Source organism: Sciurus vulgaris (assembly GCF_902686455.1).
Source record: "Sciurus vulgaris genome assembly, chromosome: 8".
Classification (NCBI taxonomy): Eukaryota; Metazoa; Chordata; class Mammalia; order Rodentia; family Sciuridae; genus Sciurus; species Sciurus vulgaris.
The window spans coordinates 85,975,470-85,989,131 of NC_136468.1; the positions used below are offsets into that span (position 1 = coordinate 85,975,470).

Here is a 13,662-nt window from a genome sequence, read left to right on the forward strand (position 1 = left end):
TTGATTTCATCCTCTCCTGTGATCTTTTTAAAGCCAGTCTCTTGTTCTTAGACTTCTAGAAAAATCAAACCTTTTAGAAAGTGTTCCATTAATAAGAATAAGTAAATGATGTGGATTTTCCATTTTATTCATGCAGTTACATATGCTAAGATCATGTTATAAAGACACCTGTGTAGAAATGAATCCACTTGAGGATTGTCCAACAGGAATTTTTATTTTTGTCATTTTTAATTTGTTTTTTCAAGTTTATTACATATTCCTGTATTTCAATAATAATAGGATATTGTTTACCTTTACATTCAGACTTATTATCATTAATCACTTTACTATGTTGAGATAAAGTAATAGCTTCCAGGACTTGTTGAAATAAGTAGGAATGTTTAAGTCAATATTAAATGTCTTACCATGCATTCATATTGGTACTTTTAAAATAGATTTTACTCTTTCCTAGATGTCAAACTATCATTGTCCATGAATCAGTTGCCCCCCTACCCTAAGTTTACTTAATTAATGGCTTTTGATCTGTAGATTTAGAAGCTATAATAACATTGTGTAAGGCATTTTACATCATTCTAGTTTATATAGTTCTTTAAAATATACTGTTTTGTCTTCCCAACAGCATTATGAACTTAAAATGTACTATACTATTTTATCTTTGTAAATTGAAAACTAAGACTCAAAGTAAGCAAGCAATTTGATTAAGGTCACTTTACTAGTAAATAACAGAGATAAGGTTTAGAGCAGGTGTTCTGGCCTTAAGTCCTGTGTTATATCTCCTGAAATACAGGGTATTGGAGAGAGAGAGAGAGAGAGAGAGAGAGTGAGAGAGAGAGTGTGTGTGTGTGTTTTCAGTCATTCTTAACAACTTCCATGCATAAAAATCTATTTATTTTGCCATTGATGATGGCCTTCCAGAGGGTCATCTGTTCATTATCATTAGCAGTTGAAATGATTGGATGATTTTGAGCAGGTAGAGTGCAACTATACTCTTGTTGATTAAAAATGAAATAAAAAGAATCACCCAATGTAACATTCAATATTCAAGCAGATTCTCAGTAAATAAAAGCAGTGATAGTTCTGTATTCCTACAACGTATGTAAAGAAATTGCAGAAGTAAGAGAAGACTTCTACGTCCAAGAAAGGGATGCTGAGTCACAGGCCAGTGCTTTCAATACAAGTAGAAAACAAAAAGAGAGGCATATATCACTAGATATGCTGAAAGGTGAGAACGTATGTTCAATAATCAGGAGAAAATAAAAGAAGCAGTACCATAGATAGTCCTTTCATTGGGCTTTATAAATAAGAATTTGAAAGTAACTTACTAATATATTTTTAGTAGAACAGAAAAACATAGAGACATTTAAAATATTACTAGAAAATCTGAACTGAAATTTATCATATTCCATTTTAGAATTCCATATTTAGGATACAGTGTTTGAAATTAGCTCATTCAATGTGTTTAACAGAAACCTAGACATAGCAGAAGAGGGAATTAGTGAATTTGAAGACAAGTCAATAGAAAAATCCAAACTGAAACTCAGAAGAAAGAATGGGAAAAAAAAACAGAAAAAAAGAATATGAGACATAATCAAAAGATCTGACATACATGTAATAAGTATCTCAGAAAGGGAGGGGAGAGGTAATGAAGAAATAGTTGAAAATAAAACGGTCAAGAATTTTCAAAACAAATTAATAACATTAAGTGTGACAGATTCAAGAACCAGGTGAACCTTTTAGCAGGAGAAATGTAAAGAAACACATAGCTAGGAACATCATAAACTCCTAAATTTCAAAAACAAAATGAAAATTTGTAAAGCAACCAGAAGAAAAAGACACATTACCTTTAAGAGAAAGATAAGAATAATGGGTAACACAGTGTGCGTTGACACATGCTTATAGTCCCAGCAGCTTGGGAGGCTTATGAAGGAGGATCACATGTTCCAGCCCAGCCTCAGAACTTAGTGAAACCCTGTCTCAAAATTAAAAAAAAATAAAAAGGACTGGGGATATAGCTCAGTGGTAAAGCACCCCTGGGTTCAATTCATAGTACCTGCCCCCTACCCAAAGAAGAATAATGGGTAGCAATGAAACAGAAACTATAAAATTCGTAATATAATAGATTGAGATTTTTAAAGTCCCCCCCCCCAAAAAAAAAACACTGCCAACTTTGTATTCCTTACCCAGCAAAAGCAATCTTCAAAAAAATAATCCCCAAGCATTTGGAAATTAAATAACATGGTTCTTCTTCTAAAGAACCATGAGTCATGACTAGGAAAGTATCTCAGTGGTAGAGTGTTTACCTAATATGTCTGAGGCCTAGGTTCAATTCCTAGCACCTCAAAAAAACAAAAACAGACATAATAACTAAATAACTTTGAGTCAAAGACGAAATCACAAAAAATATTTTGAATTGAATTAAAATTAAAAAATACATGTTAAATCTTGTGAAGGTGAAATAAAGCAATACTTAGAGGAAAACACCTAAATTAGCAAAGAGCAATATTCCAAATCAGTTATCTAGGTGTCAGCCATAAGAAAAATAAAATAAGAGCAAAAGTAATCCAAAATATTCACAAAGAAGTAAATGATAAAGATGGGGCCTAAAAAAAACAAAAATAGAGGAAGGAATCAGCGTAACTTTGCTATATCAATAAAATTAATAAAACAATAGCTAGACACAAATGGCCAGTATCATGAATGAAAGAGAGAACACTGCTAAACTCCAACAGACATTATAAGGATAAGAAAAATTATGAACAACTTGATGACAACAAATACAACTTAGATGAAATTGACTAATTCTTTAAAAGACACAAAAGTCCCACACAAGAATAGATAACCTCAATAGCTGTATATCCATTTTTAATTAAATATTTGAAGTTTCTAATCTTTCTAGAAAAGAAACTCCAGTCCTAGTTGTCTTCATCAATAAATTGTATCAAACATCTAGGGAAGAAATAATATTAATTTTGCAAGATTTTTTTCCAGAAAAAAGGAAGGAAAGGAAACACTTCCTGTCTTGGCTTATGAAGCTAGTATTATGCAATTATCAAAACCAGCTTAAGATATTTTGAGGAAAGTACAGAGCAGTATCCCCAAGGAACACAGATTTGAAGTTTTTCAGAAAATATTAGCAAATCAAATAACACCAACATACAAAACATATTATATTCCATTACCCAAGTGTGTTTTCTTTCAGAAAATGTAAGATTGCTATAACATTTCAAAACCAGTGTATGGTACGTCTTAACAGACATGATGAGAAAAACCATTTGATCATGTTAACATTTTCAGGACAAGAATTTTACAAACTCGAACATCCATTTCTGAAACAAATTCAGCAAAGTAGGAGTAGAAGGAAATTCCCTCAACCTGATGAAGAGCATCTATTTAAAATCTCCACAGTTAACATTATAATTCATGGTGAAAGATAGAATGCTTTTAAAACCAGGTGAGGATGCCCACTTTCATCATTTCCAATCACATTCACAATGGTAGAGTCCTAGCTAGTGTAAAAAGCCAGGAAAAAAAAATCAGGAAAAGAAAAGGCATACAAACTGAAAAGAAAATAATAAGCCACCTGTATGCAAGGATGACGTCAGTTGTGCTGAAAACCCTAGGAATCTACCCCTGCAAAAGCCTTCTAGGACAAGTAAGTTAGAACTGATAAACAAGTTTAAAAAGATCAGGGATATAAGATCATCTGTATAAATTATATTCCTATATATTAGCAATAAAGATTGGTAATTATAATTTAAATAATTAGGTATAAATTTGTCACAATATGAACAAGACCTATACAATGAAATCTAAGACATTACAAAAATTAGTGTTTTTAAATATTAATTACATTAAAATTAATGTTGTATTACTGAAGATTAAAGGTTTGCCTTCATAGATACAACATATATAGATGAAGTGATTAGAAGGCTTATTATTCCTGAGATGGCTGTTCTCCCACACTGATCTATAGAAACACATAATCCCAGTCAAAATTTCAGGAAATTCATATTATTAAGATTCACAAAGAACCTACACTAACCAAAAAATTTTTGAAAAATAACACAATTTGAGGTCTTTTTCAGACTGATTTCAAGGATTACTATAGTAAAGAAGACGATATTATACCAACAGCACAGGATAGCGTCCAGAAAGAGACCAAAACATATACTGTCAACCAGTTTTTCTTAATGGCTTGGTAATTTAATGGGAGAAATTATGGTCTTTTCAATAAATGTTGGAAATTAAATATGAATTTTTATATAAAAATTAACTCATCATCTAAAAATAAGAACTAAAAATATCAAAACTTCTAAAATATACAGAAAAACTTTTTGTGACTTAGAGTTAGACAAAGCCTTTTTTAAAAATTGTATACATTTATCATGTATAGCATATTATTTTATAATATGTATACATTGTGGTATGACTCAGTTGAGCTAAATAACATGCATTGCCTCATGTAAGACTTCTTAGAATAAGACATGAAAAAGCATGAAGCATAATAAAAAATTTGACAAATCAAAATGAGAAACTTCCTCTTCAAAAGATGCCATTAACAACAAAGGTAAGCTATAGACCAAGAGAAAATATTTGAAATGCATATCCAGGAAGGGAAGCTGCTTTTTTGTTGCTGATAGTAATATGAAATGGTAAAAGTACTTTGGAAGATGGTCTGGCAATTTCTTCTAAAGGTAAACATAGTCTTACCGTATGATCTGGTGATAACACTCATTGGTATTTACCTGAGTTAACCATTTATATCCACACAGAAACCAGCAAACAAACGTTAATGGAAGCTTTACTCATAATTTTCAAAACTTGAGAGCAACAGAGATGTCCTTCAGTAGTTGAATGTATTAACAGAATGTGTTTCTACATGTTACAGAGTATTATTATTTGGTGATAAAAAGAAATGAACTATTAAGGAGTAAGAGGACATGAAAGAAACTTAAGTGCATACTATTAATTGTAAGAAGCCAGTCTGAAAAAACTTCATACTGCAGGATTCCAACTGCATGATATTTCTTGAAAATGCAAAAATTAGGGAGAATAAGATGGGCGTGGTGGTGCACACCTGTAATCCCTGCAGTTCAGGAGGCTGTTGCAAGAGGATCTCAAGTTCAAAGCCAGCCTCAGCAAAAGTGAGGTGCTAAGCAATTCATTGAGACCATGTCTCTAAATAAAGTACAAAATAGTGCTGGGGATATGGCTCAGTGTTTGAATTCAATCCCCAGTACTCCCTCCCCACAAAAAAAGTGAATAATAAAGTGCGCAGGGCAGGGAGAAGTGGATATATGGAAATTCTCTGTACTCCTTAATTTTCTGTAAATTTAAGTTTATCAGCTAAGTCCATAGATTACATTAGAGTTCACTTTGTGTTGTACGTTCATATAATGTCTTTATCTGGTTTTGCTATTAAAATAATGTTGGCCTAATAGAACAAGTTAGAAAGTATTCCTTCTGCTTCTGTCTTCTGGAAATGATTGTAGAGAATCAGTATACTTTATGCCTCAAATATTTGGTAGAATTTATCACTGAACCAGTCTGGCAAGAGGCTTTCCCTTTGGAGAAGTTATCAATTATTGATTTAATTTCTGTAACATAATGATAATCATATATCCATATATCCTTTTGTGAATTTTGGCAGGTTGTGTCTTTCAAGGGGTTGGTTCATTTCATCCACATTATCAAAATTGTGGGCATAGAATTCTTCATGTCCATGACATCAGTGATGGTCCCTGTTTATTTTGTGAAATCAGTCAATTTATGTCTTCCTTTTTTCTCTGAGTTAAGCTACTAAGGGGTTTATCAATTTTGATATTTTTAAAGAACCAAGTTTTAATTGCATTGATTCTCTCTGTTGACTTCTTCTTTAAATTTTATGGATCTTCTTCTAATTACTCTTCATTTAATTTTTTCTTTTTTTGAGTTACCTGAAGTAGAAGTTTAGATTATTGATTTTTGATCTTTTCTAATATTTTTGTTCAAAGCTATTAATTGCCTTTAAAACTACTTTTGCTACATCCCACAAATTTTTGTAAGTTGTATTTTCACCTTCAGTTTGTTCAAAATGTCTTATAATTTCTCTTAAGACTACTTCAATTCATGCAATATTGAAAATTGTGTTTTTAGTCTCAAAATATTTTGGAGTTTCCCTGCTATCCTAGTTCAGTTTTGTTATGGTCAGAAAGCATACTTTTTTTTTTTAGAAAGCATACTTTATATGATTTATATTCTTATAAACTTGTTAAGGTGTGTTTTATGACTCAGACTGTTCTACTTTGATGAACTGTGATTGAGAAGAATGTATATTCTGTTGTTAAGTGAAGTATTTTATAGATGTTGGTTGGTTGATGGCAGTATCCAGTTCAACTTTACTGATTTTCTGCCTGCTGGATCTGTCAGTTGCTGATAGAAAGATATTGAAGCCCCCGGTTATAATATTGGCTTAATCTATTTTTCCTTGCACTCTGTCAGATTTTGCCTCACATATTTTGATGTTTAGTTGTTAGGCACATAAACATTACAGATTATTGTGACTTCTTGTAGAACTGACCATTTTATCACAAAGCAATGCCCATGTTTGTTCCTGGTAGTTTTCCTGTTTTGAAGTATGCCCTGTTTACAATTAATATAAGTAGTCTAGTTTTCTGTTAATTGATGTTAACAGTATTTCTAGTTTCTCCATCCTGTCTCTCATAACATTGCTGATGTTTATTTCACTTATTCATAAGCCATAATTAGATTTATCATTGTTATTATTAAATATTTTAAGTAAGAATAAGAAAATAACAATAAGAAAAATAAAAGATTTCTTCTTGTCTTTTTCTGTAGTGTTTATCTTTCTATAGATCTAAATTTGGACCTATACTATTTTCTTTTTAAAGAATTTCATTCAATTAAAATTTAAAAAAAAAAATCCAGGTAAACTCTGCAGTTTCTTTAATATGATGTTGCTTTCTTAGTTTTGACAAAAATTGCAATGGAAACTTGCAAATTGACAATGGGGAATAAAATGAGGGAGGTGGAAGAATATACTATGTTGGCAACCTTTCTGTAAATCTAAAATAATTTCAAAATAAAATGGTAACTTTAGAAAAAGTATTAAAAAAAAAAAAAAAAAAGAACTCCATTTAGTGTTTTTTTGCAAGGCAGGTATACCAGTGACAAATTCCCTCAATTTGTATTTGCATTATTGCCTCTATTTCTTTACTTTTTAAAGGATAATTTCAGTGCATACATAATTCTAGGTTGATGGGTATGTTAGTTTTCCATTGCTGTGACAAAACACCTGAGGAAAATAATTTAAAAGGACAGAAGATTTATTTTGACTCAGTTTAAGAGGTTTCAGTCAATGGTCACCAAGTTCCATTGCATTTGGGCCTGAGGTGAGACATCATGATGGCAGAAGTATGTGGTAGAGCAAAGCTGTTCAGCTCATGGTAGCCAGAAAGAAAGAAGAACTCATTTTTATAACAAAGCCTCTCCCCCGTGAGCCCATTAAACTATGAATCCATAAGTGGATTAATCCACTCATGAGCTTAAAGCCCTCATGATCCAGTCATCTCTGAATATTACTGCTTTGGGGACCATCAAACCTTCAACACACAAACTTCTGGGGGACATTTATAAGATTCAAACCATAATAGTCGGTCATTATTTTTTCAGTGTTTCATATGTTGTACTCCATTATCTTCTTGCTTTCATGGTTTCTGAAGATAAATCCAATGAAATTCTTATTCTTGCTCCTCTATACGTAAGGCATTTTTCACCTTCTCTAGCACATTTCAGGGTTTTCTCTTTGTCTTTGATTTCCTGCAGTTTGAGTATGATATGCCTAGGTTTAGATTTTTTTTAGGTTTTATCCTGCTTGGTGTTCTCTGTGCTATCTGGATCTATAGTTTTTTGAAAATTCTGTTTTTCATGTAGTTCTTTTTTTCCTCTTTTCTTCTAGTATTCTTATTATGTGTATGTGCACCTTTTCTAATTGTCAATTTTCTAATTGTCTAATTTTCTAATAGTTTTGGTTATTCTGTTCTGTCTTGTTTATTCTTCTCTTTGCTTTTGAGTTTTGGAGTTTCTATTGCCATATATTCAAGTTCATTGAGTCACTCTTTTTATAAATTTTCTTATTTGTTCTAATTTGTTGTACATGACAATAGAATGCACTCATACATTTTGATAGATCATACATAAATGGAGTATAATCTCTCATTTTTCTGATTGTACATGTTGTTAGAATCACATTAGTCATGCAGTCATACATGTGTAAGAAGTAATAATGTGTTTCACTCTACTGTCATTTCTCTGGAGTTGTGTCTACTCTGAACCTACTGAAGGCATTTTTCATTTGTTACAGTGTTTCTTATTTCTAGTAATTCTGTTAGATTTTTTTCTTAGAACTTCCACATTTCTGCTTACATTACCTGTCTGTTCTTTCATGATACCTCCTTTTTCCATTAGAACCTTAACATATTAGTCATAGTTGTTTTAAATGCCCAGCCCAATAATGCCAACATTCTGCCATGTCTCAGTCTGGTTCTTCTGCTTGCTGTGTACCTTCAGACTAAGGTTTTTGTTTCTGTTTTGTTTTCTGTGATTTTTGTTGAAAGCTGGACATGACATATAGGATAAAAGAAACTGAGATGAATAGCCTTTTAGTGTGAGGTTTTTGTCTGACTGGGAGTTAGGTTGTATTACCTTTGCTGTAGCTGGAGGTGTCAGAAACTAAAATTTCCTCTGATGTTCTTGCTTTTGTCTCCTGTGTCTGAATTTCCTGGAGAGTTTTTAAATAAAGTTCGAGGTATGTAGTTATTACAGAGATGAGGCATCATGGGGGAGAGAAAGTGTTCTGTAGTCCTATGATTAGGTTTGAATTGTCTCAGTTTGTTTTTCCCCAATGTAGGTAAATCAGGAAGTCTAATTGGGACAGGAGTTGGGTTTTTTCCTTCCCTGCTGACTGGTTAGGCTCTGATAAAATGGATTTCCTTAAAGACAAATCTTAAGAGCCAAATAGATGCTCAGTGAATTTCAAAACCACTAATTTCCCCCTTCTCCTCCTAGAAGTGTGAAGGGTTTTCCCTCCAGATTTCACTGAGAAATGGTAGGTCTCCTGGGGGTAAAAGAAGAGTGTGAAGGTTCCCCTAAGACCAAAACCCTGTTCCCAATTTTTTTTAGACTCTACCTTGAGCACACTGAGCTTCCAGATGTTCAATTCTTGAACTTGAATTCAGTCTTTTAAGTTTTCCTCTCCCAGTGTTGATTCCAGTGGAAATTTCTGCTTAGGGGTTCTATTTAACTAAAGTGTGATTCTCTGTTTTCACTTTGTGTCTCCAATTTCAGGAGTAGTAATTGTCCCTGTGACCTTAATTTCTCTGGTGAATGTAGGAAGAGTTGATTTTCTTTGTAAAAATTTTCATTGCTATGAAGACAGAAGAGGTGATTTCCAAACTCCTAACATTCTGGATCACCATTGCCTTTGATGGATGAAAAATATTACTTTGTATGGATATGTCCCATTTTGCTCATCTGTTCATCCACTGATAGACATTTGAGTTTTTTACACCTTTTGACTATTATGAATAGTGCTGCTATAAATATTCATGCACAAATTTTCATGTGGACATATATTTCAGTTTTTCCTGGATATACACCTAGGAGTAGATTTGCTAGGTCATATGGTAACTGTTTAGTTGTTTGAAAATCTGCCAGACTATTTTCAAAAGTGAATGTATCACATTCTATTCCTACCAACAGTGCTCAAGCATTCTGGTATCTCCATATTCTGTTCAACACTTGTTATCTAACTTTTTGGTTCTAGCCATCCTAGTGGTTTTGAAGTTCTATGTTACTGTGTTTTTTGATTTGCATTTCTCTTATAGTTAAGGGTGTTGAGCATCTTTTCATGCATTTAATGACCATTTGTATATATTCTTGGAGAAATAAATATTTATTCAGATCCGTTGCCCATTTTTTTAAGTTGTGTTGTTTTTTTTCATTGTGGAATTCTAAGCATTTTTTTATATTTTCTAAATGCAAGTCAGTGTCAGACATAATGTGCAAATATTTTATCCTATTCTATTGGTTATCTTTCAACATTCTTCAGAGTATCTTTCTGAAACACAAAGTTTTTAATTGTTTTATTAATTTTTTTACTTTTTTCATAGAAAATTTGTTCTTTTTAGTTATACATGACAGTAGAATGTATTCTGACATATCATACCATATATAATGCGTGGAGAGTAACTTCCCATTCTTGTAGTTGTACATGATGTGGAGTTACACTGGTTGTGTATTCATATATGAGCATATGTCCAGTTCATTCTAATGTCTTTCCTATTCCCATCCCCACTCCCTCTCCCGATTCCTCCCTGTCCAATCTGGAGAACCTCCACTTCCCTGCTCCCCACCTGTTGTGAGTCAGCATCCACTCATCAGGGAGAATATTTAGTCATTGGTTTTCGAGATTGGCTTATTTCACTTAGTCTCCAGTTGATAGTCTCCAGCATGATAGTCTCCAGTTCCATTCATTTACCCTCAAATGCCATAATTTCATTCTTCCTTATGACTAATATTCCATTGTGTATATGTATCATATTTTCTTTATCCATTCATCTGTTGAAGGGCACCTAGGTTGGTTCCATAGCTTAGCTATTGTGAATTGAGCTGCTATAAACATTGATGTGGCTGCGTCACTATAGTATGTTGATTTTAAGTCCTTTGGGTGTATGCTGAGGAGTGGGATAACTGGTTCAAATGGTGGGTCCATTCCAAGTTTTCTATGGATTCTCCATACTGCTTTTCAGAGTGGTTGCACCAATTTGCAGCCCCACCAGCAACATGTAAGTGTACCTTTTTCCCCCAAGTCCTCACAAACATTTGTTACTTGTATTCTTGATAGTTGCTATTCTGATTGGAGTGAGATGAAATCTCAGTGTTGTTTTGACTTGAGTTTCTCTAATTACTAGAGATATTGAACATTTTTTCAAATTTTTTTTGACCATTCATATTTCTTTTGCGAAGTATCTGTTCACTTCCTTTGCCCACTTACTGATTGGATTGTTTTTCGGTGTTAAATTTTTTGAGTTCTTTATGTATCTTGGAGATTAATGCTCTATCTGAGGTGCAGGTGGCAACCTCATTCTGTAGGTTCTCTGTACACATTCTTGATTGTTTTGTTTCCTGAGAAGAAGATTTTTAGTTCCATACCATCCCATTTCTTGATTCTTGATTTTACTTCTTGCACTTTAGGAGTCTTGTTGAGGAATTCTGTTCCTAAACTGACATGAGAGAGATTTGGGCCTACTTTTTCTTCTGGTAGGCGCATAGGGTCTCTGGTCTAATGCATAGATTCTTGATCCATTTTGAATTGCGTTTTGTGCAGGGTTGAGAGATAGGGGTCTAATTTCAATTTATTGCATATGGATTTCCATTTTTTTCAGCATCTTTTGTTGAAGAGGCTATCTTTTCTCCAATGCATGTTTATGGTGCCCTTGTCTAGTATGAGACAACTATTTATGTGGGTTTGTTTCTGTGTCTTCTGTTTTGTACTATTGGTCTTCATGTCTGTTTTGGTGCCAATACCTTGCCTTTTTTGTTATTATACCTCTGTAGTATAATTTAAGGTCTGGTATTGTGATGCCTCCTGCTTCACTTTTCTTGCTGAGGATTGCTTTGGTTCTTCTGGACCTCTTATTTTTCCAAATAAATTTCATGATTCTATTTTTATGGAGACCATCATTGGAAATTTTACTAGAAATTGGATTAAATCTGTATAGCACTTTGGGTAGTTTGACCATTTTGACAATATTAATTCTTCTTATCTAACAACATGGGAAATCTTTCCATCTTCTGAGGTCTTCTTCAATTTCTTTCTTTAGTGTTCTGTAGTTTTCATTGTAGAGGTCTTTTGTTAGATTGATTCCTAAATATTTTTTCTTGGAGGCTGTTGTAAATGAGTTAGTTTTCCTAATTTCTCTTTCAGTTGATTCATCACTGATGTATAGGAATGCAATTTATTTATGGGCATTAATTTTATGTCCTGCTACTTTGCTGAACTCATTTATGAGTTCTAAAAGTTTCATAGTGGAGTTTTATGGATCTTCTAAATATAGAATCATGTTATGAGCAAATAGGGATATTTGGGATTATTTGAGTTCTTCTTTTCCTGTTTGTATCCCTTTAATTTCTTTCTTCTAATTACTCTGGCTAGAGTTTCCAGAACTATGTTGAATAGACATAAGGGCATCCTTGTCTTGATCCAGTTTTTAGAGGGAATGCTTTCAATTAAAATTTTTAATTTGATAAAGTCTAATTTACCTAAATTTTTTCTTCTTTCATTTGTGCCTGTGAAGACATTTATAAGAATACTTTTTTTGTCAGATCTAAGATACATGATGATTTACCCATGTTTCCTGCTTGTACAGCTTTAACTCTCTTACATTTAGATCTTAGATGTGTTTCTAGTTAATTTTCACATATGGTAAGGGGTGAGATTCATACTTTTCTGTAAGTATCTACCCCGTCCATTAGTTGATGACCATTCTTTTTCCCATTGAATAGTTTTGGCACCCTTGCCTAACATGTAACATGACTATTGATGTATGAATTTTGTCTTGGGCTTTGAATTGTATTCCATTACTCTTGTCTATTCTTGTGGTGTGCCTAATCTGTTTTGGTACTTGTTTCCTTTAACAATTTTTGAAATCTTCTTTCTTTATGCTTTGGTGGGGATTGTTGTTGGTGTTATTGTTTTTGGCTATTCTGAGTCCCTTGCAGTTATGTAAGGATTTTAGAATAAGTTTGTCAATTTTTACAAAGAAGTAACCTGTGACTCCAAAAGGTATTGCATTGAATCTGTGGACCATCTGGGAAGTATTGCCATCTTAACAGTCTTAAATTTTCTAGTCCATGAACATGGGATGATGATTTTCCATTTATTCAAGTCTTCAGTTTCTATCAACAATGTTTTGTAGTTGTCACAGTAAGTTTTGCCTCTGTGTATCCTTTCTGATGCAAATATTAATGGAATTGTTTTCTTACAATTGATTTTTATATCCTCCAACCTTGCTGAACTTGTTTATTAGTTCTGATGGTTTTTTAGAGGATTCCTTAGGATTTTCTAAAGATAAGATCATGTCATCTGTGAATAAACATGACTTTATCTCTTTCTTGCCAATCAGAGTGCCCCTTTGTTCTTTGCTTAATTGTCCTGGCTGGAATATCCATCATAAATATTGAATAGAAGTGAAAGTGAACACATCTTTTTCCTGATCTTAGGGGAAAGCATCTAGTCTTTCACTAGTTAATACAATGGAGGTTGTGGATTTATATTACCTGTTCTAAACCTTGATTTTTTTTTTTTTTTTTTTGCATAAAACTCCATATCAGTACTTGTAGAGCACCTTTATTCTTTATAAAGTTGATGTATTTCCATGTGTGGATTTTTAGTGAGCCTTCTGACAGATATTTAGATGGCCTATTCTTTTATAAATTATGCTATAATATCTAATCTTGATACATCTTATTTTGCACATGTAATTATGTATCTTAGGGACAAATTCTTCCAAGAATCAGTATAATTTTGGTGGATCTGATCAAATTGCTTACCAGTATGTTTTCACTAGGGAATAAAAAAAAAAGGAAGAAATGTCTTTCTCT

General features: G+C 32.8%; 1 protein-coding gene across 8 annotated transcripts in view; it reads left to right on the forward strand.

Annotated features, from left to right (window-relative positions):
• PALS2 (protein associated with LIN7 2, MAGUK p55 family member) overlaps positions 1-13,662 on the forward strand; it is a 113,448-nt gene that overhangs the window by 47,800 nt on the left and 51,986 nt on the right. The window lies entirely within an intron of this gene.